Raw genomic sequence first — 22,660 nt, forward strand, 5'->3', positions numbered from 1 at the left:
AGCTTGCCCGTTTGACAGCTCTAACTATCACCATCACTACCGACATACCTATTTTGTTAGAATGTAATTAAACCTGAATCGTCTTCTTTTGTGAAAATGTAATTATCGCTTATGAAGTTTCTAAACAACTAGGAGTATCAGTTATTATTTCCAACAAACTCGATGGTGCATGCACAAAGCTCAATTTCTTATAGAAAACAATAGGTCGCCGCTCTTACCTTTCCCATAAAAAGGGAAATATTATGAAGAGGACCGAAAATGCCAAGGATGATGAAGCCAAGGATGATGAACGCTCACCTCTTTGTAAATATAACTTGCAGGTAAGGAATATTATTGCACACAAAAGATTTAATATAGAATTATTGCATCTTGACTGTCATTGAAGTAAGCTAGAAAACCTTATACGATAACCACAAATAAATGGTAAAATACCGAAACAAGAAGTTGACCCCCCATAAGGCCCGGGTGATACTTAGTGATTTTATAACTATAAAACATCAAAAATATATTTGAGAGTTTAATAAGAAAATACCACTATGAACAGAAGCTGGTCATTTTTATTTCGGACTGACTGAAAAAAAAATCGGACGGAGGAAAAAAATAGAGTATGGAAGTAAAGAGACGGGGTAAGTCTCCATTCTTTTTTTCTTGTTCTTTAATGCAAAGAAAACTTTATATTGACAAATAAAACTGGACATGAAACTTGGGTGACTACCAAACCAAGTGGCGGTTTCCTCAGTAATACTTGCTTGCATCAATTGCATTAGGCAGGACATAATAGTCAGTATCCAGGGTGCAGTTTAATCCAATATATTCCAGTGAGATCAGAGTTAGTTGACAGGGTTTCATTTATGTTGCTTCACTGTGCCATTAAGGACTAGAAGGGCGGGTGGTTATCATGTTCTTGGAGAAGAGTTAATAGCCAGAGTTAATAAAACTACGTCTTAGAAACAAAGCCGCCTAAGCATGAAAATATTAGAAGCCAAAAGTGAGGCGTTGTTGTTCTCTCACTGGTAAAGGTACCCTTGCTTCAGTTGATCTTACATCTATAACTCCAGAGGGAGAGGGAGAGACTCATATGATTATTTTCTTTCGCTTAAACTGTTTTTTCCCTCCCCTATTCGAATTACTGAAGCTTGATGGACCTTCATCCCCATCCTAATTCAAAGGTAAACTTCTACCATATCTTCTAACATCATTGTAGAAATCTTCCGACAAACCAACCAATCTGGCATTGTCAAGTAAAGTAGGGGATTTATCATAATGAACACAGATAAATACATAATTTAACATCAAGACGGATAATGGTACTACTTAATGATTTAAGAGTGCAATATATATTACTCATACCTGTTTCTCGACTTCTTCATAAGCTTTCCTTGCTTTTTCTCCACCTCCGTAAGCGATGCACGAGTGAAAATCCCCCCTTCTCGTCTTGCACGTATCATCATCTTTATCCTATACTGAATAGGTTCTCTACTCTCGTACCTGTTTTTGAACATAGCCAATTAGAGATGAACAGAAAGACAACTAATCCATTAATCTAATTTATTTACTTGTGCGATATAAATACACAACTGGGTTCCCTTCGATATCATTCAATGTTAAAGCTTGCACCTTGCTCCTCATTGAATCCAATCCTTCTTTCGTTTCTTTCAACAATGCACATAGCTGAGGAGCTTCTCTGAAATGGATACAAGGTGGATAGTAAGGTATACATCAAATCTGGAGAACTGAGCTGAAATCCGATAAAGAATCATTTAAACTTACTTGCTTGTTCTTTCATTCCGATCAGAAGAGTTAACAGTAAAAGCCATGATTTTGGGTCTGTCAGCTACACCTTTAAAATCAAAATAAAAAATAAATCAATTACATCGAACTAGAACTTGTGTTAATGTTCCAGCAAAATTTTCCAAAAAATCTTCAGCTTTAAGCATCTAAATTGTCAGTAACATCAACAAAAATCATGAGTGGGTTAGTCCTCGAGTGATTTCAGGGGAGTTGAGTGTATTTTAAATCTCAGGAATTTTAAGAGAGTTTGAGAGAGTGTAGGGAGTTTGAGAGAGTTTGGTGTTTTTGAGTTCATGGAGTTTGGGGGAGTGTAGGGAGTTTGAGAGAGTTTATTAGAGGGAGTTTGGGGGAGTTTGAGAGAGTTCACTCCTAACTCATTCTCTTTTAAGAAACAATAAAAGGGAGCTGAGCTCAATTTCAGTGTCGGGTTTTTATGATCATCTTCACAAGCAGCTGCCGTCATTTTCTCTACTTCTATTTCATTACTAGGTTGGAATGGGTGCATAAAACATAGATGGGTTTTCCCTGTGCTCTAATTTCATTTGCAGGGAAAAGAAGATACAAGAAGCAACAAAGAAAATAAGAAGCTGAAGGTACTGTTGGTTGAATTCAGGCAGTGTTGGTGCCGTTAAGAAGAATTTGAAATGATGATGTCGAGGGAAGGAATGTTGCAGAAATTATGGAGCTAAACCTGTGGTATTGGTCTGAAGTTGGTAGATTGTAACGAGCTGAACCTGTGCCTTGCAGTTGTGCGTTTGCGGTTGGCTAAGAAAGGAATGGACTGAGATGGGAGTTGTCTGAGGTTGCAGGGAAGAAAAGTTGGTGTTTTTGCAGCAGCTGGTTATGGAGATTGCAGATGTGTTGAGTCTGTGCATTGCAGGGAAGTAGGATATTCTGTTCACAGCACAACTATTGAAATCTTGAGTCTGTGGTTGTGTCTGAAGAGGGAATGTACTGAGATAACAAATGGGTTCGATTGATGAGTTTGGTGATGACCTGAGATAATGGAGATGCAGTATGGCGACGAACTGAAGCGGGTATGGAAGTGAAGTTGCAGTGAGGCCATGGGAGATTGCAAGTCTGAACTGGTAGGATGAGCTGGAAATGGAATGTGTGTTGAATGTTTGATCAGTTGGTGGCGGTATTAAGCTTGATGTTGAACTGGGATTGCAGTCAAGAGCAGGAGTATTGTGAGAGTCAGTGTAGATGGTGCTGCAGTTTGATATTGTTGCCAGAGATGGCTGTGGGTATTGGTGGTGACAGTCAGGTAAGGCGGAATCAACTATAGAGAATGAGATGGTGAATGTGCAGTTGATCATGGCAATGGTGAACAAGGTCTAGAATGGAATTGAGCTACAGTTGTATGAAATGGGTATGAGTGTTGACGGAAGGGAATGGATGCTAACTGATTAAAGCAGAGACGAGTCTGGTATTGAACCTGACTTGCAGGTGGTTATAGTTACAGCAGGGAAAGAATTGAGATGATGTTGCTTGAACTAAATGGTACTGGTGATGGTGGTGGTAGTGCGAAACAAGGGACTGAAATGAGTTCGATGTTGGCGGTGATGGAATGAAGCTTAACAGAGAACAATGGAATGCAGCAATGCTGTGTGCTGAGATATGGGGGCTGGAGCTGATTGTGTGTGTCGGTGTCGCAGCAAGAAGGAGAAATTCAAGGACTGGAATAGCATGAAACTGCAGCGAAGGAGAGTGAGATAGCCGTTGTCCTGGTTGTGCTAGAATTGCAACTTCCAGATCTTTCTTGCATACTATGACTGGCTGCAATGGGCGTTTCTGACACAGATCTTTCCAGTTTTCCTTCAGAAACATGACCTATATCCTCTTTGAGATGGACTTGTACAACTCCAAAGCCAGCAAACCCAGAAATAGAACATGAATTTGTTCCCTTCTTCTTCTTCCGACCTACTTTACCTTTTTTAACTCCACCTTTGGCTTTAGCCAACTTTGTACTCTCAGGATGCCTACTGGAACAACAACAGTGGCCTCATTTGGATCAGCATTTTTCACATCAGAATTTGTAGATACTGGAGCATCTTTTACAACTTCATCCATACCAGTATCATAACTGCAACTAAGATCTTCCGGTTCTTCACTTTTCATGTTAGTGAACGTCTTCTTGTTGGAAAGAGAAGTCGGCACTTCTTTTAACTCAGGAAAGGAAGACTGGAGCACCATCACCAGCAGATGTTGGTCCAAGCATTGATCAGCAACATCCTCCCAGCCAAATGGAAACCCCACAATGAAACGACTGCAAACCTGCTCATAGTGTAGGTATCCATCAATAGATAATACTAAATTCCTCTAATACCAGAACAGGTATCGTAATTTGATACTCAATGTGCACATACTGTTCTCAATGCGAACTTTCAATGACCCATAGTTAGATACTATAGTCCTCAACAAGGACCAAAATTGACTTACCAATGCATTTGTTCGCAATAAACTAATAACCGAAAAAGGACTGAAATAATGCAGGTTGTAATCCATAACATCACTTGTAACCTAAAAAGCATAACTCATATGGATTTTTTTGTTTACGAAGCTTACGCATTTAGTCATTTGCAGAACAATTTATATGCACAAACTAAAATTACTCCATTTCAACATGAGACAAGACAAATCAAAAAGGCATAACTAAGAAGAATAAAGACACAGTAGTAGTAGTAACAACCTCTGGAGAAAACCCATTTCCCTGAGAACGAGATAAGGCCTTGAATCAAAATGTTGATCCCGTCAGCTGTCTTAAGAGATATTAAACTATATCGCTTAGTAATTGGTGCAGAGGAAAATACTCGCTTAGCTCGATTACTGTAACAGTACAACAAAATTAGAAAATCACTGAGACCCTTTTCAAGCTATACATTCTCAAACTCCTCCCAAATCTCTACTCTTTTGAGAGATTTGTTGTGAGACCAAAATACACTAAAAACTCCTTCGAACTCCCCAAAGCAACCAACTCCCTAGTATTGTAGGGTTTTTTGACTAACAGGGAATTCAAGAGCTTTTTTTAAACTCTCCAACGACTAACAGGTGTTTTCTAGGGAGTTTAGGAGACTCCTCTAAACTCCCCCACGACTAACGGGGATTTGGAGAGACTCCCTCAAACTCCCTCATGACTAACAGGAGAAAACCTAAATACATTAAAATCTCTCAAACTCTCCCACGACTAACCCCCTGCATGTGTTTTCTGAATTTTAATTAGATGTGTTTTCCTAGCCCATGGATTACAGAGACCAAATCTTTGCAAAATGTTTCAAAAACCTTTTGATTTTGTTCTTTCTGAAAATATCTAACTACTGGGTAAATTATCCTACACAGACCAACGATATCAAAACTTAAATTTTTTTCTGAAAATATGTAAATTATCCTACACAGACCAACGAAATCAAAGCTTATAATATAGAAAGGGAAAAAACGAGAAAAAATTAATCTAAATGGAAACAAGACTAATTCCTTTTTGCATAAATAGAAGAAAAAAAATCGATGTAGACCTCTAAACAAATTCCTAATTGCAGCCACAGGAAACCTAACATTGATTTCTCCACAGTTGTAATGTTGTTATCGACAAATCCGAGACACCCTAAAAATCTTAAGCAGCTATAAAATCTTGAGTTCCTTCTGAACCACGATTCTCTTCTGAGAAACTGAACTTCTCTTCTATGAAGCAGCCGACATAACCTTTAGTAGGGTTTTGGATAGAAATAACAATAAGGGTTACTAAAATATTTGGGACGGAAGCCAAAACTATAGACAGACGCAGACCCTTCTTTTACCCGGCTAAACTGGGGCCCATAGATTACTTCATCTACCCAATACAAAATGATAAGGGGTGTCTAAATCTTAATGAAACTACTAAATTATCCTCTCAAAAATATTAATATTATTAATTTACCCCCATCAACTCTTAATAATAAACCTAAAACTAAAATCAGTTTTCATTTCAATTATAAACCGATTCTTCATCTCTTCTACTCCCTCTTTTTTCTTTTTTTTTGAAACCAAAACTCGTCGATTATCGGCGATCCAAAAACGATTAATCGTTTTCTTTCTTTTATAAAATGTCGAAACCATCAAGATACAAACAAGCCACTGGAATCAATTATCCTAATGAATGTAATCCCGGAATTGTTAAAGCAATTGGAAACAAACCGAAGAAAAAAACGGTTTCTCGAGAAGAACCATCACTAATCGAACAACAAGAGGAGGAAATGGGTCGAATCATATACTTTTCTATTAACCCAATCCTCTAAACTAGGTTTTAGTAACATGCAATAGGTTAGAAATCAAAAATTTTGAAATTAAATTTTTTCGTGTTTCACAGAATCGGATTACGTTAATGTAAAAGTGAACCGATTTTATTTAGAAACGGTTTATGTTTTTTTTCTTACAAAACGATTATTCTGCATGTGATTCAGTTATGGTAGGGATAACCGTTGTTTCCGTAACTTTTTTCGTTAGAATCAGATTATATATGTGTCCACAAAAACCGATTGTGTAGCCTCTGAATTCTTATATGCTTAGTCAATCATCGGACTTTGTATATATATGTATATATCGGGTAAACCGATTAGTATAATCGGTTTACATTAGCACTTTAAAAAAACCGATTGTTGATTTTATTATGTTAGGAATCGGACTTTGCATATGTATCGAGTAGACCGATTCCTGTAAGAACAACTACCTCTCGTTTCTGTATCTTTTTTTGTAAGAATCGGACTACATGAGCACTTGAATGAACCGATTGTGTTTGTGTTATGTTAAGAATCGGATTCTATGTGTATATTGAGTAAACCGATTGTATACCTTGACTTACAAAAAATGCATTCGATTCCATTTTTGTTTGTCGCTTAACTCCGTATTCTACAGGCCAAACAAGGGAAAGCAACCAAATCAAACCGAAAACAAATATAAGAGGAAACATGACGTTGTTTCTCCTATGCCTTTGGGACCTCGTCGAAAAGACGGTCAAAATTTGAATGCTTCCAACCGAAAGGCCACGGGGAGTAAAGCCAAAGGATCAGCATCAATGAGCCACCACCTCAAGCGGAGCAACAAACACATGAAGAATCTTATTTCGATACACCTATTGAACAGGAAGGTGGTCATAAAGAAGCTGCCGAAGAAGAAAGTGACGAGGAAGAAAGTGGTTGCAAGGAAGGTGATGAAGAAGAAAGTGACAAAGAAGATGAAGAAAGTGAGAATGAAGGTGATGGAGAAGAAAGTGACAAAGAAGATAAAGAAAGTGAGAAAGAAGACGAAGAAAATGACAATGAAATTGATGAAGTTCAAGAACAAGTCCAAGGAGGAGAAGTTCAACAACAAGTCCAAGGAGGAGACGCTCAAGAACAAGGTAAGACAGATGGTAAGAAAAAAAAGAAAGAAGTTTCAAAGAAGAAGAAAGGTGACCACATGCCCGACCCGCTGAAGATGTATCATCGCGGCCTTGGTGATCCTGTTTTAGGGTTACCCGGTAATGGAGGACAGATGTTTTGGGGGTACAAAGACAGTTGGGTCGCCGTCGTTTGCCATACCATAGTAAGTACCTAAACCTTATGCCATGTAACGTAAACTTTATTATCCATGTAGTGTTTTGATTGTTGTCCATCGAGTAAGTTTTGTTTTGTTTGATATGATCACAAGGATGTCGTTCGTCTTATGAATCCAGGAACGTCAGTGAGTATGATGAGACAATGACCAATTCTAGCACCAGAATCAACCATTGGAGAAGTTCAGGAAGTAATCGATCAAGTGAATTTTACGGGGTTGATTCCTGCGGTCGACAATTTGGACCTTGGTTACGACAAACCTCTTTGTTCCGCCTTTGCCGATAGATATCACGGGGAAACAAATACTTTGCATCTTCCGTTTGGAGAAATGATGATAACTCCAAATGATGCGAAGCTCATTACCGGGCTAAGCATAGAAGGTAAATATGTGAAGCACGAAGACTATGTGAAGAGCTTGGGTGGGACAAGATTTACGCGTTCACCAAGGATGTGTTCCAATGGGATGAGGAGAGGACCAAGTCAGAGATTCAAGTAGGAAAGTCAAAGCAGAGGATATTCCATCTCTCGAAGCTGAGGGACAAATTTATGGAAACAAAGAAGCTTTGCGTCGAGGGAAATGTGCTGACGGCGGAACGTATCATCGCCAAGGCCAATGCGTATGTCCTCTACGTCTTGGGAGTTGTTATCTTCCCCGACGTTTTTGGTGCCCGTGTGAGCGCCAACTTTATCCAGTTGTTGCAACCATTTAAAAAGATTCATAATACTCTTAGGGCACTACTATCCTTGCACACTCGTTAAACGAGTTGAGAAAGGCTTCTAGGGCTCAAAGGAACCAAATCAGAGGGAATATGGCTTTTTTGCAGGCGTGGATATATTCGCACTTCCCAATATTTTCTCAAAGGGCTTTTGAGAACAAGGAATGGGATCACGTGTATTATGGAGACAAGTACACCTACAGAAGTAAGCCGAAGAACCAAAAAAAGGATTATCTGAAGTTGAGACGCCAGTTAGACAACTTGACGACGAAAGATGTTGTCTTTGATCCTTACAAGGAGGATTTGGCTAAAGGAAAAGGAAAGAAGGTTGGGTGTGAGGAGCAATGTCATTATTTTGGGCCTTTGTTTCATCCAAGAGGATATGTAATGTACAACCCGACGAGAGTCGCAAGACAATGCGGTTACGTACAACAAATACCAAAGGAGCACAAGAAGTTTAAAATCAATGAGAAAAAAACAAAATCATTTGATAATGATATTAACATTGTTCACGATCCTTTACCATCATGTGATGATTGGGAAGACAGAGGGTACAACAGAATTTCTATGGATAGTCGATCGCGAATAGATGATGATGCAATTCTGTGTTACATGTTGTGGTACCTCAATGTTTCGCATACTCGAGTGATACGAGTAGATGAGAGGCCCAAGATAGAGGACAAAGATATGGCTCTAGAATGCTTGGTGCGTATTGTTACTCAATTACGGTTTTGTTAATGGTTTTGGCATTATATATTGGATGTTTGTTCTTTGAAATTGAAACAAAAAAGATGAGTCGGGCACTTGATAACCCAAGCACAACTAGAAATCTGGAAAGGGAAAAATGTTAAGGCCAATAAAAAGTTGATCGATGAATTAAACAGTCTTGAAGATGTAGAAGTTGGTGCAAAGTATAAACAGTATTCCTATTATTTCCGTACGGTGAGCTAGGTTGGAGCATAGATCTCAATCAGTGGGATGTTGATACATAAACGTGTACAGATGTATCTTTGATCCCAATGCAGTACTTCAGTTATCGTATTTTTCAGCGGAAATTAGAGTATTCAACAATCTTAAGAGCAGGAAAACTTTTCCAGGAATTTTTAGTGGATTTGTGGGCTTCTACTGAGCAAAGTCGTTTAGATTTTTTGAGATTTAACCAAGGGAAACTACGTACAAACCAGTACGCTGAAATAAAAAAAATGAAAAATACGGGATTAAAGCCTAACGAGGGAGGTAAACCATGCATTCTACCATCTTCATTCATTGGGGGTCCAAGACACATGTTTGAAATCTATCAAGATTCTATGACAATACTAGTGGAAAATGGAAGTTAAACCACTGTCAGAACAGGAGGTTATATCGCAAAAAACAATTGTGTTCTTCAGCTCTAATCTAAAAGTGGTTTTTTCCAAAACGAACGTGTCTCACAGAATTTGATTTTTTCCAAAAACCTACTGGTTTCAACGGTTTGATAATAGTAACACTGATAGACACGGTGGTTTATATAGGTTTTATTTTATAAAAGAAAAAACAGATTTGATTCAGCTGAATCTAAAGCTGATTCGGCTGAATCTAAAGCTATCTAAAGCTGATTCGGCTGAATCTAAAGCTACAACAAACAACACAGTATCAAAATTTATAATTATAAATGAGTTCAAAATTATGATGATAATGAACTTATTCCTGAATGAGCATTATATTAATCTTTATTACAATGGAAATCACTCCTATTTCAAGTCTGAAAACTTCAACACTAACAGTACTCAACTTCAATTCCTTTCACTTAACTAGAAAACTTAAAAACACCCCCGTACAATTTAGTAGCATTTTACTTGAACCACTTTACCATTTGTGTCTTCATTTGCTGATTAACAACTTAATTCAATGTATTCGGTCTTCAAAACAGGAGAGGTGGTGACAAGATATGAATCATACACCATATCTGCATGTTATAAGCACATCCAGATGATCAGCATCCTCATGGAGAGTATGTGGGATGAAAGACTATGAGTAGAGATTCTTGTCAACCTGCCAGACAATTTCAATCTCCAAGTGATTCTTATGTAACCGAAAAACTCAAGTAGATGAGTTCACTCAAGACAAAAGTACGTTCTTTAGTACAAGTTCATTTTCCCTAAACTTTTTTTATCGTAAATAAGCAGTTCCATAGCAGCTTACGAAAAGCCAAAGGATTCAAATTAAGTTATCTGACACTAATGTAATTTCAATTTATCCTTACCTGCAATATATTGTCTTGTTACGAATTACTCAGCAACATTGTTTACATTTTGTAAACACGCGTGTATTCATTCCCATACAAGAGAGCCAGAGGAAATAAAGTCTTAACTTCTTACTCCCCGTCCTTTAATTGTCGTACAGAAAACCTATCAAGATAGATATAAAGCCATACATTAGAGCCGGGTTCTTGTTGATACAAATGTTATCAGCAAAATAAACAGATATGCAACCTCTAATCGATACTTTATCCCATGCTCTGATGATTTGTTTGCACAACCATCATAGCAACCACACAGCGGACCACATTCATATACAATTGACTTTTAGAGAATAAATAAACATAAGATGAAACTAAGCAGCACCAAAAAAAATGCATATAATATGATGATGGTTTATATGGCACATTCAATCGCCAAATTACAGAAGGTGCATGCCTGCCCCGTTCTCTGCTAACATATGGAAAATCAACTCCATTTTATTTTGCACAATCCTAAATTCTTGGATTAGTGCAAGTCCCTTCGCATCCGCGTCCAGAGGCTCTTAATTATAGGGAGCTTCACATTAGTATTTGAATCCTTCATGCATTTACAACAACTCATCAACTATGTCTAAACTTTGATTACCTTTTTATACAAAAAGAGAACTTTACTTGATAATGTATATGATGAGGAAATATGATTGCAAAATTTTGAACTTGACTTGGGTTCAAGAGGAGGATCAATTAAATTGGTGGCTGGAATGAGAATGGCTTTTTGTCCTCCACTTGACACACCAACCTACAACAATTAGATGCGTAAGACAAATACATGCTTTTGAAAATGGAAAAGAACTTGGCTTGCCAACTGCTTACCCATGTAATTCTGCAATCCTGTTAGGAACATGTCCTTTACAATACTAGACCTATTAGCGTAAAATATAAACAATTGAATCATAAAAATGAATCCAAGCAAAACTCAACAAGCTTTTTCTACGCTAATCAAACACCATACCTGTTTAGTTGTCAATGGAGGCTGGCCTTGGAGTTGTTTAAGGTAAAACTTAAAAATAGTAAATTTGGAAGCGCCTCTGTCTGCCCAGTACTTAATCACCTGCAAATAAAGTAAAATAAAAATGAGACACAAATGAAGGATTACTAAGTTGCAATATAGTGAGTGATCAACTTCTACATTTATCGACCTTGTACAACCTGTCATTGGTGTAACTTCTACCAGGTTTCCCATCTTATGATATATGCCCACGAATGAGTCTCGCAGAGACATCTTGGTTATAGTTGTTCTGCATATGGGAAGCCGATCAATGTGAAAAACTAGAAGGAAAAGATTAAAAATTTACAAAAACAATTCAAGATTATTTAAGCTTTGCACCTTTAGCGCAAAGTTTCCAGGCGACATCACTTGGTCATTGATTTGTCGACATCTACCCTTAACATAATTGCCACCCTGACCAATATAAAAATACAACATCTATGTTATCCAGATTATCTTCATATTTCCCAGATAAAACAATCGATACTGCAAGCGGAAAAATATAACTTTTGTACTTTCCCTCACCTGACAGAGATATGATGATTCATTAACAATAGAAAATTTCATCTTTAAACCACTACCAAATGGAAAATTCTAACATGCTATCCATATAGAACTGGTACAGGACAAGATGCAAAACAGGGTGTATGAGATTGCACATGGATTGTCACAAGAGATGGTTGGTGCTGCTCTTGATTTGCTACCACAGAAGCATTTTGCTTCCCATCCCCTTGTAAAACATTATCAAGAAAACGTAATGCTTAGAAGGCTGAGACCATCAAATCCTGAAGTAAGAATAATAGTGGCATCTAAATAACAACACACTTAGGATAACACAGGGATTTCATCTTTATAATCACTGTAAATAGCTCCACCGACTAATCTCTGGGGATGATGATGACTATGTACAGAAGAATAAGATATGAGAACAAGAGTGAAAAAAATTGAATATGCCAACCACGAAATCGCAAAATCCATCAAATTTTGCAAATACTGTCAATGAATCAGGTATTAATAAGCAAAAATAATATGACCTAGTCCTGCTCATCTTAGAAAATCTAAGAAAATTAGGGGTTTTTATTTCGTGTTTCTGACCTTGCAATTTGTAGATGTGAAAATGAGAATTACCCAACATTGGTAATTCCTAGTGGAAGAACTGCTTCAAACCAAAACATCTTCATCACTGATTCCTTTTGTACTCTTCTTCAATATACTACTGATGATGAAATGAAAGGAGGTTTGATTTCCTCTTTGGTTGTAAACGAAATAGAAGAATGGTTGACTTGAACAGATCGAAGAAATTGATGAAAGAATAAAATGTTACAGATCGAAGAAACAAATGCAATGCAAGAGATCGAATCATAGTTCTGGAAGAATCGGTTCAATTTGTGGGACAACGACTAGGGTTTTGTGGTAAAAAAATTACAATGAATCAGGGTTAGGGTTTTGGTGGAAAAGATGAAGCAGATGTAAGATAGAGCGCATGTAGGCTAGATTGAAAAGAGAGAGAAAGAGATAAAGTTTTAGGATAAATCTGAAGCTGTGAAGAGAGAGAGAAAGAGATAAAGTTTTAGGATAAATCTGAAGTTGTGAAACCATTTTCTCTCACAGTGGTTCTTTAAAATCAATATTTTTACAAAAATACCCCTAAAAGAACTACTGTATTTGAGACAAGTTTTTGTTTCACTTTTTTTTTCCAAAAAAACTACTGCAGCTCACAGCTCCTATAATTATGTCAGCCGGGCACCAGTGGTTTTTGTAAAACCGGGAAAGCGGTAAAAAATCCATTTTTCACTAGTGCAATAACACGTGTTAACCATCATCCAGATATTTTTCTAACTGACTGCAAATCCGAACTGGACAGAAATCAAAGATGAGCTTTCAGAACACCAATATGCATCTGATCATCCTGATTTAGTTGCACGTGTTTTTGAATTAAAAGAAAGGCACAGATGGATGAAATGATTAAAAAGAAAGTTTTTGGAGAAGTTGTAGGCCACGTACACACAATCGAATTCCAGAAACGAGGTCTGCCGCACATGCATGCATTAATGTTCAAAAATCAGAAAAAATACGTACAATGGAGCAAGTCGATAAATTTGGTTCAGCAGAATTTCCCAATGAGGAAACAGATCCAGTTCTCTTCGACACAGTTAGAAAGTGTATGGTACATGGACCATGTGGTGATAGAAATCCAGAATCTCCCTGCATGAGAAAAGGAAAATGTATTAAGGGATATCCCAAACATTACAATGACGCTACATGTTTATATGGTGGAGGGTATCCAGTTTATCACAGAAGGGATGATGGAAGAGAAGTTATTTTTCGCAGTAGACGCAAAGCATACAATATTGACGTTGTTCCCGATAATCTACGCCTAACAAGAATGTTCAACTGCCATATAAATGTCGAAGTGTGTGCAGGTGTAAGAGTTGTCAAATACATACACAAATATATCTATAAAGACATGATAGAACAACAGTAATCGTAGGTGCAAGGGATGAGGTTCAAGAGTATATTGATGCCAGGTATGTTGGGCAGCCAGAAGCAGCGTGGCGTTTATTTCGTTATTCCATGCACCAAGAAGTACCAAGTGTGCAAAGGCTGGCAATACATTTGCCCGGACAAGAAAGAGTTGTGTATGAGTCGGAGCAATCAACGGAAGCAGTGTCATTTTGAGTATTATGCTAAAAATCCAAATGCCCCTAAGCATACATACCAAGATTTCCCACAACACTTTGTTTGGCTTAAACAGGAAAAAAGATGGAAAATCAGGCAACAAGGCTTTGATATTGCGATAATCCATTTTGTTAGCCCTAATGCAGGAGAATTGTACTATCTTCGATTATTGCTGACTATTGTAGCAGGAGCACATTAATTTCGGAGCTTGAGAACTGTGGACAACTAAGAACATCCTACATTTAAAAAAGCATGCATAGCACTTGGGATACTAAAAAATGATGGAGAGTATTTAAAGTGTCTTGCAGAAGCCGCGGTGATCAAACAGGTAGTCAGATGAGAAAGCTTTTCAAGATTATTTTATCGGAATGTAACCCAGCTGAACCAGAAGTTCTATGGGAAAAATTCGGAATGAACATATGTGATGATCTTCCTCATACAATGAAAAGATTGTTCAACATTCAAAATCCAACAAACGAACAAACTTTGGATTATGGATTGTACCTGGTGGATAAATTACTGCGTGAATCCGGGAAGAAGCTGGAAGATTTTCCACCAATGCCTAAACCAAAAGAAAACTGGGGTAAGATTGTCGGCAACAGATTAATATTCGAACATAAACAACTTCAATTTGCAATTCAAGAACCTACATTTCAACACAATATCGAAATACTGAATGCTAAACAAAGGGCTGTGTACAATGCAATAACAAAGCCTATGAATGATAGAGATGGTAAGCTATTTTTCTTGAATAGCGGTGCGGGAACAGGAAAGACATTCCTGTATAATACCATAGCAGCAAGCTGTCGGTTGAATGGAGACATAGTAGTAACTGTTGCCTCATCAGGCATTGCTTCACTACTATTAGCAGGTGGGCGAACTGCACATTCAACGTTTAAAATTCCACCAGAGATTAATGAAATCAGCGTGTTCAATTTCAAAACAAAAGGAAGAAGCTAAATTTTTTAAGCAAGCAAAGTTGATTATATGGGACGAAGTGTCGATGCAGCATAGATTTTGTATAGAAGCTGTTGATAGGACACTACAATATATATTTGAGAAAAATTTAGTCTTTGGAGGTATTACAGTTGTTATGGGACGAGACTTCTGACAAACTTTGTCAATTGCACCAAATGGAGGTCGTGCAGAAGTTGTTGGAGCATGTGTACAAAAATCATCCCTATGGGATAATATGCAGGTGTTGACGCTTGACCAGAACATGCGTCTTGATCAATGCCATCCGGAAAACATAGATTTCGCTAAGTTCTTGCTCGAGGTAATAATTTTTAAAATTCCAATTATACCAAGTAAATATTCATACAAACTGTATATCCAAAAAGATATTTATATTCAGCTAAACAAATTTGGCCGGTTGGGACAAAGCAAGAAGAAAAAATGGTACTGCCATCATCGGTGCAAAGATGCGAAAACATAAAAGAGCTGATATCCAAACTGTATTCATGTTTGGGAACATCTCAACAGGTATCACCCGAACAACTAACTGAGAGAATCATTCTCTCAGCGCGCAATGATGATGTTGACAAGATTAACATGGAGGCACTGAATATTTTGAAGGGAAGGACGTTCACATATTTAGCTGCTGATAAATTAAATCCGGATGAAAGCGGAAGAATTCCGGATTATTCTAATGAAAATCTTCAAAATCTAAACCCACCAGGGATGCCACCATTCAGGTTGGATCTAAAAGTTGGTTGTCCAATTATTTTGATGAGAAATCTTGCCCCTTCAGAGGGACTTTGCAATGGTACTAGGCTATTGGTTACCAAATGTGGTAAACATGTGATCCAGGGAATAATTTTAACCGGAGACAAAGCGGGTGAAAAGGTGATGCTACCAATAATTTCATTTAAACCATCGGTGTCGGAATTAAACGTAAACATGACAAGGCGTCAGTTTCCAGTCCGAGTGGCTTATGCAATGACAATCAATAAATCTCAAGGCCAATCTGTCAAGTATGTGGGAATTGATTTACAGATCCCTGTTTCCAGCCATGGGCAACTATATGTTGCTTTGTCGAGGTGCACAACTGCAAATAGAATAACAGTACTACTGGAAAATGGAACGGACAATCTCGAAACAACTAACATCGTCTATCCAGAAGTTCTATTGTAAATTATTCATGTTTATTTGATTTAGTATAACATATTGATTTTCATGTTTATTTTTTATTCATAAATAGAACTTCGAACTTAAAGCCATAATATTTCATACAAGTTAAGTTAAATTTTTATTACTTTTACACTATTGGTAGGAGAATCTCATCGTTGAAGGAAATAGTAACTGTTTAATATTACTAACCTTGGAGGTCATCTACAAACATAGGTTCAAGTATAGAATCGGGACTACGTTGTTCAGCTTCTTTACATGATGCGTTGTAGAATGCAATCTCCACTGCTTGGCTTCTTTGGTTGAGAACTTCTGCAACACTTGAAATAACTTAGATTAGTTAACAAACTCATCATTAGGGTAGACCATTAGAAAATTGAATTTTGAATATCGTACGCACTGAATAATTGTATGTAATATATGCCCAATCTTAAGAAACTATGAGTGATCATCAATAACTAAAGGAACCAACTTAACTCTCAGGCCCAAGATTGAACCTGAAGCTAGGGGAACAATTGTATTTATATATACCCAATGTTAAGAAATTATGGGTGATCATCAATAAATAAAGGAAACAAATTAACTCTCAGGCCCCTAGCTTGAACCTGGAGCTAGGGGAACAATTGTATTTACAATACAACGTTGTCCTGAAGCGTGGGACATTTGTCTCAAGTTTGAGTTCATTCCTTACACAAATTCCAGCGGTATTGATACTGGACAGAACTACATAACTTGAAACATAAACTGCATAAATTACAAAATTGATCCTACAAACAATCACTAATACAACGAAGGAAATTGCACAAAATCTTTCAAAAGCAACTGTTGAAGAAAACACCGCTTTATAGCTGATTTTTTGAACTGTCAACTGTAGCATTTTACTTTAATCTATCAAAATCAGTTTTCTTTAATGTACTGAGTAACTGCATTATACTCTAACTTAAGAAACTATGAGCGATCCACAACCAAAACAACAGACTGCATACTACGGAGTGGAAACAACTTAACTATCAGACCCTAAATGTTAATAAGCGACTGTGCACCCGCATGAAAGAAAAAAACCCGCTCTTTTCAGAATAAATTTAAGATCTACAGAATAAACTTAACTATCAGACCCTAAATGTTAATAAGCGACTGTGCACCTGCATGAAAGAAAAAAATCGCTCTTTTCAGAATAAATTTAAGAGCACATATAACATTTCCAACCAATTGCATGTGAGTACAGATAAAACAGATTACCATGGGATCAAGAAGCAAAAATATATTTGGCTCCATCCCATGAATAGATATAATACAAACAGGAAGGGTTAATCTGTTACAGCAAGCATATAAAACAAATATTTTTGGCTCCGTCCCCTAATAGTTACCGAAAGCATATAAAACAAATTGACGGTTAATATTATCACCCTGTTTGGTGTTTAAAAACAATGTGCCTTCATTTATCGATACACCGAATCCAAACAAACACGAAGATAGTCATCATAATACAGATCCTAGCCTAGAAATAAGAATATCACATTTCTCTTAGTTAATATCCAACATAAGGATATACACAATTCTCAATCCTCATTTACAATTAAGTGTCACTAATCTTACATTAGTAAGTGCGGAACAAAGATTCATGGTGACTTTTTTATTAGTTTAAGCTAAAATTCAACGCTTTAAGAAGTTCAACTAAGCAACCACATTACATTATGTTCAAAACTACTGAATTTCAGTCACAAACTAAATTTAAGAATATATTTAGAGAGATAAAGATATATAATTTATATGCTTAGTCTGTTGAACCAAGTGCTACAATGATAAAAGAAAAAGATTCTCATCCGAATTGATAACTAAGAACTGGTAGCGGCAATATCACAAACACCATGTGTTCCAAACCAATTTCTTCAAGTTAACTTAACGAAGATGTAAAAAAAAAAAGGATGGGAGAAAGGAAGATAACAAATATACCTTTTTGGCAGCTGCTGCCTTTTCCTGTGCTAAATAGAAACGAGAATAACAAATAATGAGTGACTGCTGAGGGCCGAGTAGAACTTCAAGGGTTTGAGATTTTGGGAAAATTTGAGATGAAAATGATTTTGACTGTGTGAGTGAAGAAAATGTTAGGGTTTGAGATTTAGGGGAAATTGGAGAAGAAAATGAGGAAGACGATAGCAGAGATTTAAAGCGCCACTCGAGAAATCAGGCTCTTTTGTGTAGAAATCGTTTCATTGTGTTTGGATGAACTCATTTGTAAAAGTTTGGGAAAGAGCTAGGGAAAATAGATAAAAGAGCGATATTAGCCGAAATGACGGAAATATCCTAGGTTTTATCAAAATTAACATAGCTGCGTACAACAACAGCCGATAGGCAAAGGAAGTGTCCGTGATTCTTCTAACTTGGTACTTGCAACCAAGGTTTGAAAAATGACGGAAATATCCTAGGTTTTATGAACATCCGTGGTATACTTTGAGAGTTAAATCATTTCTAAATTGTACTATTAGGTCAACGAATAGCGGGATGGAGGGAGTATAAAATAAACGTTTAAAAAAAACAGTAAGGAAAATCGTGATAAAAAGAGTGGTGAACCAGCTCAGCGTAGAGCGTGCTGATGACGTAGTGTGAAATAGAAAAAGACGGAAAAATAAAGGGGAAGAACAGACAAAGTCTCATTCATATGTGTATCGTAGACAAACATTAGAACCTTTATTTATGAACAAAAAATTGGGGGCCTCCCATTAGAGGACAAAAAAAGTCACCCAATCCTAATTTGGGTTATCCCTTATCCAGATATTTTGATAATGCCTAATCTACCCCTTATCTAATTAGTGATAATCTCACTTAATTAGTGGTAATCTCACTTAATTAGTGCAAAATTTTAAAATCAAAAGTTTAAAATCAAAATCATTTTTTTTCCAAATTTTATGTTTTCCAAATTTGTATGAAAAGTCGTCATGAAATTTTTAAAAAATTAACGACCCTCAAGAGTCGTCATTGTTTCAGTGACGACTCTAAACAATCGTTATTGTTCCAAAAACGATCCTCAAGAGTCGTCATTGTTTTAGTGACGACTCTAGACAGTCATTAATGTTTAACTACGCATATGCCGACTGATTTTTTTTTTTAAAAATAACGACCCTCAAGAGTCGTCATTGTTCCAATGACGACTCTTGAGGGTCGTTATTTTTTAAAAAAAAATCAGTCAACCTTTCATACAAATTTGAGTTGAAATTTTTTTCGCAAACATAAAATTCAAAAAAAAAATTTGATTTTGATTTTAAAATTTTGATTAAAAAAATAAATAAGGGGTAAAACAGTATTTTCACTTTACTATTAATACGCTCCTGAAAGTTTTGGGGTGCAAAAAAAATTGGTGAGGCCCCCGATTATTTTTCAGGGCCCCAACTAAGCCTTGTTATTTATAGGGCTAGAGATAAGGACATCAGAGTAATAAACGAGATTTATTCGGGATATTCTTAACATAATTACATGTAACATTAATTTTTTGTTTTTTCGTGTGTGTTTTGGAGAGAGGAAAGAGAAGAGAGCCGCAGTGCCGCTAATCAACTAGGCTAACTTCGATTGGTTACTTGTTAGTCAGCACACTGCATCAGCTGCATCTTGTTAACAATAACAAGATAAGCACTATCACAGAGTCAGAAGACCGAGTAACAAGGAAGAATTCTAAGGCTAGGTTTACGCTAAGTTAAATCAGAGTCTTGAGTTTGTTAGAGTCTTTGTTTTGATAGAGTCTGTAACAAACAATGTAATTGCATTGCAGTATCTTTCTAGTATAAATAAAACTCTAAAATGTGCACATTAAGTGTGGAAGTATTTCACCCAAATATCATCTTCTAGCTTGGTATCAGGCTCAAGATCCAAAACCGGCTTCCGCGCCTATTCTAAAAACCTATACAACCACAAATCCAAACAATGGCAGAGGTTACAACTACTCTACGCCAGGTTCAAATCCATCACCTCGTTACCTTGAAACATACTGGTACTAATCATGTATTGTGGAAGGCTCAGTTCAAGCCTATACTGAAAGGCTATGACCTAACAGGTTTTATTGATGGATCAAAAGAAAAACCACCAAGAAATCTACCAGAAAGTGAGGATGTTAATCATGCGTTCACAGCATATGAGCACCAGGATTCTTTGATCGTTGGTTGGCTGAATTCTACCTTGACTCCTGAGGTTCTCAGTGTAGTTGCAGAACTTGATACTTCACAAGAGATATGGGACACCTTGGAATCTGAGTTTGCTCCAAAACCATTTGCTCACCAGATGAATTTAAAGAGACAGCTCCATAATATGCCAAAGGTAATAAGACTCTAAAGGTGTATTTAAATGATGTTAAGCGTTTGTTTGATCAGCTTGCAGCCACAGGATACACCGTACCGGCACATGAGAAAAAGAAATCCATTTGCAATGGATTAAATCATACATATGATCATATTGTTACTACTTTAAGTACTGCTGAAACAATGGACATATCAACCTTCATCACTCATCTTCTGACTTTTGAGATGAGGTTAGAACATCAGCTGTCTCAGATGCAAGAGCCAGTTGCAAACTATGTTAGTTCTTTCTCGTCATCTGCAAGAAGACCTGCACCAAGAGGAGTCCAAAATATACCGAGAGGACCAAATCCGCCAAACAATAATCGTCGTCCTCAACAGCCTCCAAGAAATTCTGGTAATGGTACAGTCTATTGTCATATTTGCAAAAAGCGTAACCATACTGCAGATCGATGTTGGTTTCGCTATGACAGAGATGCTCAACAACATGCAAAAACGCCTGAGGCTTATATTGCCTTACCAGGTGGTCAACCTAATGGACAATGGGTAACTGATACTGGTGCGACCCATCATCTAACTCCTGATGTGAACAACATCTGCATACTGCATGAGTATGAGGGCACGGATCAAGTTCGTGTAGGTAATGGTAATGGTCTGGAGATTGCGCATATTGGTAACGCAACATTCACTCATAATTCACACGTTGCTTTATATTAAATCAGATTTATCATGTGCCTAAGATTAAAACAAATCTTCTATCTGTTTCTAAGTTCTGTAAGGACAACAACGTGATTTTTGAGTTTCACACAAGCTTTTTTCTTGTGAAGGACAAATGCACAGGGGCAGTGCTGCTAAAGGGGAGGAATGAGACATACCAAGGAAGCGGGTTCAAAGAAATATGTTGTGAGCCGGTATGTGAGATACCAAATGGTGGATGATAGATCAGTTGTTGCACAGGCTCATGAACTTCAAAAAATTTACCACGAAATTGTGGCCGAAGGTATGAAAACTGATGAACAATTTCAAGTTTCTGTAATGATTGACAAGTTACCACCTAGCTGGAAAGATTTTCGTAATACTTTGCGTCACAAGACTAAAGAATTTTCTCTTGAAAGTTTGATTGTTAAGCTCAGGGTTGAGGAAGAAGCTCGGAAACAAGATAAGAAGGAAGAGATTCTCATTGTTTCTAACAATAAGACTCATCCGAATTTAAAACCTAAGAAAAGGGATATGAAACCTAACCCGAACCAGAAGAAAGGAGGAAGGCCTAATCAAAACAAGAACCAACACCCATCGAAAAATGGACAGAATTCCAATTTTGAATTTCTTTGTTATATCTGTAATAAACCAAACCACATGGCTAGGAATTGCAGATTTAACAAGGAAAAGAATAACGCACAAGCTAATGTTGTGGGTGACGTTATAATTGCCATGGTCTCTGATCCAGAGTTCTACATGGTTGGTGGATCTGATGGGTGGTGGATAGACAGTGGTGCTTCGCGTCATTGTTGTTTTGATAGGTCCATGTTTAAGACTTATGCTGAAACCAAGGACAAGAAAGTGTTATTGGGAGACTCCCACAGCACTATGGTGAAAGGTTCTGGTACGGTAGAGTTGAAGTTTACTTCTGGGAAGACACTCATGCTGAAAGATGTCCTTCACACTCCAGAAATGAGAAAGAACCTTGTTTCCGGCTATCTTCTCAACAAGGCTAGCTTGTATCAAACTATTGGGTCTGATATTTACACTATAACTAAGAATAAGAATTTTGTAGGAAAGGGTTATGCTACTGATGGAATGTTTAAGCTTAATGTTGATGCTATGAATAAAATTGATTCTTCTGCTTATATGGTTTGCAATTTTAATGTTTGGCATGGTAGGCTTTGTCATGTGGGTAAAAAGTTAGTAAATAACATGAGTAAGTTAGGTGTCCTCCCTGAATTTTCTGAAAATGATTTTGAAAAATGTGAATACTGTAGTCAAGCAAAAATAACCAAGACTTCACATAAATCTGTTGTAAGAGAATCGAAACCACTAGACTTAATACATTCTGATTTGTGTGAATATGAAGGTATCCTAACTAGAAATGGCAAGAGGTATATCATGACGTTCATTGATGATTGTTCTAATTATACTTATGTTTATTTGTTGAGCCATAAGAACGAAGCTATTGAAAAGTTTAAGATTTTTATTGCTGAAATTGAAAATCAATTTGGTAGGAAAATTAAGAG

The 22,660-nt window shown here is 37.0% G+C and overlaps 2 long non-coding RNA genes across 15 annotated transcripts; both read right to left on the reverse strand.

The window, feature by feature from the left end:
- Positions 1 to 731: 731 nt before the first annotated feature.
- LOC113286428 lies at positions 732 to 5,520 on the reverse strand. Its single transcript, XR_003329295.1, has 5 exons — positions 5,304 to 5,520; positions 1,771 to 1,840; positions 1,618 to 1,684; positions 1,351 to 1,488; positions 732 to 1,228 (listed from the first exon to the last, which is right to left on the reverse strand). It is a non-coding gene; the product is annotated as an uncharacterized LOC113286428 (long non-coding RNA).
- Positions 5,521 to 9,704: 4,184 nt separating this feature from the next.
- On the reverse strand, positions 9,705 to 18,364 carry LOC113290131. Of its 14 annotated transcripts, none has more exons than XR_003331422.1 (12): positions 18,100 to 18,364; positions 16,339 to 16,458; positions 14,524 to 14,581; positions 13,420 to 13,545; positions 11,866 to 12,070; positions 11,680 to 11,754; positions 11,502 to 11,590; positions 11,305 to 11,403; positions 11,166 to 11,215; positions 10,939 to 11,091; positions 10,317 to 10,461; positions 9,705 to 10,105 (listed from the first exon to the last, which is right to left on the reverse strand). It is a non-coding gene; the product is annotated as an uncharacterized LOC113290131 (long non-coding RNA). The 14 variants fall into 14 exon arrangements; XR_003331418.1 differs by having other exon boundaries at positions 11,866 to 12,553; XR_003331416.1 differs by having other exon boundaries at positions 11,866 to 12,556.
- Between the last annotated feature and the right edge of the window lie 4,296 nt (positions 18,365 to 22,660).

The sequence above is a fragment of the Papaver somniferum genome, chromosome 6 (assembly GCF_003573695.1).
Source record: "Papaver somniferum cultivar HN1 chromosome 6, ASM357369v1, whole genome shotgun sequence".
NCBI classification, from domain to species: domain Eukaryota; kingdom Viridiplantae; phylum Streptophyta; class Magnoliopsida; order Ranunculales; family Papaveraceae; genus Papaver; species Papaver somniferum.